Source organism: Plutella xylostella, chromosome 10 (genome assembly GCF_932276165.1).
Source record: "Plutella xylostella chromosome 10, ilPluXylo3.1, whole genome shotgun sequence".
NCBI classification, from domain to species: Eukaryota; Metazoa; Arthropoda; class Insecta; order Lepidoptera; family Plutellidae; genus Plutella; species Plutella xylostella.
Window position 1 is genome coordinate 2,960,064 of NC_063990.1, and position 4,539 is coordinate 2,964,602.

At 36.0% G+C, this 4,539-nt stretch overlaps 1 non-coding gene across 1 annotated transcript; it reads right to left on the reverse strand.

Moving 5' to 3' along the window:
• Positions 1-307: 307 nt before the first annotated feature.
• On the reverse strand, positions 308-379 carry Trnad-guc. Its single transcript has one exon. It is a non-coding gene; the product is annotated as a tRNA-Asp (tRNA).
• Between the last annotated feature and the right edge of the window lie 4,160 nt (positions 380-4,539).

Consider the following 4,539-nt stretch of genomic DNA (forward strand, 5'->3'; position numbering starts at 1 on the left):
GGACATAGGCATTTTTATACACCTACTTCCTGTAGGTAGGAATGCATAGTAGATAGAAGATATAGTGTCTGTTCGATTCATTCGGGGTTCGCCCCGAGAGCCTGCTGGCTTAGCTAATGGAGGATTTTCAGCACGTTAGAGCACTTTCCGTTAAAATTTAAAGCTTCTCTAGGAGAATCTTTGACCACGGCAAACGTGAATATACTTACCTATTAATTTCAACATAGTTTTATTTATAGCTATTGTCCGCTAGCTAGAAAAAAGTAATTAAGTACTAATGTCATCATAAGTTACTGAAAAAAAGAATCTCTCCGGCGGGGAATCGAACCCCGGTCTCCCGCGTGACAGGCGGGGATACTGACCACTATACTACCGAAGACCATACGCATGATTGTGAAATTTACGTTTAAAAGCAATATCCAAGAACTATTAAACATTGACTACACATACACACTACCTACTACAATTTATTTTTACCTTCGTGTATAATCAATAAAATTAATCAAGGAATTAATTATTAGGTTACTGGCGACAATGATAACATTATAGTCTATATTCGTACATTATAGTGATATTTATTAATTTATGATCTGCGAGCTTCTTAGTCCGTAGGTATCTAGGTATACACACCTTACCAGCAATACCAGCACAGTCAACTATGATTTTGTTTGTTTTTAGTCTTCCAAATTTAAGTAAGTTTTGAGTATGTACTCGTATATCTCTACCCAATACATACCTAATTATGTTGAACTCGCATGCGAAACTAACAGCACTCCCTCGAATGCGAGACACATTTGCATGTGTACGTGTGTCGTATCAGTTCACGGGACCATTGTGATACACAAGTGATATACCCACATGGAGACGCAGCACCGGAAACCGAATTAGCCATCTGGACGCTCTCCTTGTTCGTAGATTTCGCAGTTCTGGAGACAACCTAACCAGGGTGTCCACTCAGAATGCTCCAAAAAATTCCCTGACTTTTCCCTGACTTTCCCTGACCGTTTCAGAAAATTTCCCTGACCAAATATCTAAATATAAACCTAATTTAAGTAATTTGAAGCCTCAATCTTGATTTCGAAGTTTTGCATTCATTTGTGTCAAACAATTTATTAAATCTTGACTGCGTAAAATTTGTATAAAGGGTCGGCAAAAATGGTATATTAAGAGGGATGTATGCACTTAACACACACTAACGTTGTTCTACTTCTGAATATTATCCAATCTCAATGATTTTTTAGGATATTAACACAATAAATAACAAGGATATTAATACAATAAATAATAAGGTTTATAGTTTTTTTTCTTTTCTCTAAATTTGCTATAGATTTAAACTAATAGGCACCTCAAGCAACGCTATTTTTATCAAAACTGCGCCGAATCACGTCGTTGTTAAACAAAAATAATGTATTTTTTTAAAGGCGAAACCTACAACTCTAGAATTAAATATTATGCTGAAACGATTGACATCAAATACAAAATGGATTGTTGATATTTACTTGGTGAATAACGATTTCCCCTGAAATTTTATCAAGGAAAGTACCTATGTTAGCCACGAGCTGCATTTATCTCTATAGCACCCGAGCCCCGGGGAATGAGTGCACAAACGAAAGCCAATGTTTTCCTAAATACCTATTTCTCGAGGTTCCCTCTTAAGCCTAGGGAGGTCATTCTAAACATTTTTTGTTGTGAGTATTGAAAATTTCCGAAAAAAAAAACATCATTCGCATTTGCCTTGCAGCTTCCTTAGTCCAAGTTGCTATACTGCCTAGTTTAATAGTCTGACCAAAATTAGACTGATTACCATAAAAGTATAAATTGAAACCGAAATAGAAATTGAAACAGAACCATTTTTTTGTATGGCTCTCTCCTGCATAACAAAGTTGTTAGTTGTATTTTATGAATTTTGATTAAACATGCAGTACATAATAGAATAAAGTTTGTTTTGCTCTGCTAAATTAGTAAAAATAGATTATTGATTAATAGATGCAGCGCGGAGGCAGCCGTATGCGATCTCGCTGACGTATAAAATAATTAGCGAATTGAGAACCTCCTCCTTTTTTCAAAGTCAGTTAATGAGCGCGGCTGCAGCGCGTCTGCACCAACTCAATTTGTTTTGAATGGTGAGATGAGTGACCCTCTTTTGCCTCAACCTGTATATATATATGGGACATAATTTTACCAGCTGAGTCTGTGATCTAGCTAATTTTTTAGAATTCCTACTATTTTTTTTCCATTTGTCATATTTTATTAAATTAAACTTAATTTTCTAAGTAATTATTATATAACAGTGAGGATCAGTCAAAAATATTCCAAAACTAAACGAGATTTTATTTTATGACTTATGTATTTCACGTAAAAAATAAGTATTACTAGTAAAGGAGAGTACTAACAATTTTGCTAGAAAAAGGTCATTTTTCCCTGACTTTCCAGGTGGCCCATCAATTTCACTGACTTTCCCTGACCACCTAGACCTTCCCTGACTTTTCCCTGACTTTCCAGATAGTGGACACCCTGCTAACTAATATTATAAATGCGAAAGTAACTGTGTTTGTCTGCCTGTCTGTCTATAACTCTTTCACGCCAAAACTACTGAACGGATTTGAATGAAATTTGGTAAACATATACGGTCTAGACTTTGGGAAAGAACATAGGCTACTTTTTATCGCGGTATTCCCACGGGAAAACTTTTTAAGGCGAAGTGAAGCTCGCGGGACTACCGAATGTGTTTAATTTGATATTAATTGATTCGTAAATATTAATGTTTTGACTTCGCTATATAGTAATAGGTAACTAACTGGTGCCATTTCAGCGTTTTTTTAACAAAACACTTTAATTGATGCACTTGTCAATCTTGTCGTAATTATTAGATATTTTTTTATTAAGGAGTTACCTCTATTAGTACATGACTGCGAGATTTTTCTAAACAATACATTATTCCATTTCACACATACTTAAGTTATATTTAAAAAAAGTTTTTACAGTATTTCGTTGTCGTGCTACGAAATGCTACGCTTTTGCTACGAGCTACGACCGTGCTACAATATGCTACGCAGTAGGTTTCTGGGCAAAATTAAGGCAAAAACCTAAAAATAGTGGAACCGGATTTTCATAAGTACTTAGTAGGTACTTACATAAAATCTAAGACTCACTGAATGATCAGATATCCGATTGCAAACACTCTTGGTTATTTGACACTTCAAATAAACAAATACACGCATCACCGCGTCCGTTTCACAGAACATTTCACCACAGACAAACACCCGTTAACACAGCATAAGTATCTTTTATTCCGTAGGGGTCAAAGATAAACTTACCTTCGCGTCTACAAATTTAATATTGCTTCATATTTAGTTTACTTATTACTTAGTTTGTAGCGAAGGTGTGCCAAACAACTTGTACGAATCTTTAGATGTTGTAATTTATTGCTCAAACAAACTTTTCAGTTAGGCCCCGTTTGATGTAATATTTGTATGTTTTATTTGAATGCTTCTTCTTCTTATTGAAGACAATAACGCTTGTCACCGTGTAGGTCATTTATATTATACAGGGTGTTGCAAATAGGGAAGGGAAAGTCTGATTTTAGTTTCGGGCTTAGATATACCATGCTGCACATGTAGGTTTCGGCTTAGTACACCCTTTTTGCAACACCCTGTATACCTAGGGTTTGTCACCGTGGGTAGCGAGGCAGAATAGCGGTATTAGCATACTGCCCAGGATGCGCCTAACGCTACATCTACAAAGTCATAAAAATTAAGAGTGCGATTTTGCAAAAAAAAATTTATAATTTTCAGTAGAAAATCTCTTTTAGAGTATATATTATTTCTGGGACAATACTCGGGTACAAATGAGTCCAGTTATGTATGTTTCGGACGGAAAATTTGTAAACGTAACAATATGTTATGAATTCGTTAAAGTTTGTAAAAGTACTTACACAAGGATTAACGCACGTTAGTCTGAAATTGAATGGAGTTAAGTATTTGTTTAAACTTACTTCTGAACTCTGCTGGAACAATTTATAAATGTAATTATGTTCGCAATCTGAGGCCGAACATAAGTACCTTTAATAAGGTAATTCAAATTACCTTTTAGGATCCTACATCTTTGTTCCTCTGGCCATAGAGACCACAGGTGCATGGGAAAGCAGGGGAAAGCCTTTGTAAGAGAAATATGATGGGGAATGAGGGACAAGGGGCTAGACTCCTGGTCCGGAGCATTCCTCTTACAAAAATGTTCTCCGTTGCTGGCGGTTTACGTGCTGCTAATGTTCTCATCACCATACGAATTTGAGTGATTATCACTGCTTGGTGCTCGATCCTTTTTTGCGACATTCTGTCAAATAATTTACTGTACGATAGACAGAAAGCAGGACTTATCTTATGAGTATTCGGTGGGCAAGCGTGCTTGTTTGCATAAACTCATGTCTTCAGATGTATGCACCTCACGTTCTATGAAACTACCTACAAAGTACGATTGTACTAACTACAAACCTGAGAACCGTACTGCACTAGTTATAGTTAGGTTATCTATAAGTAAAAT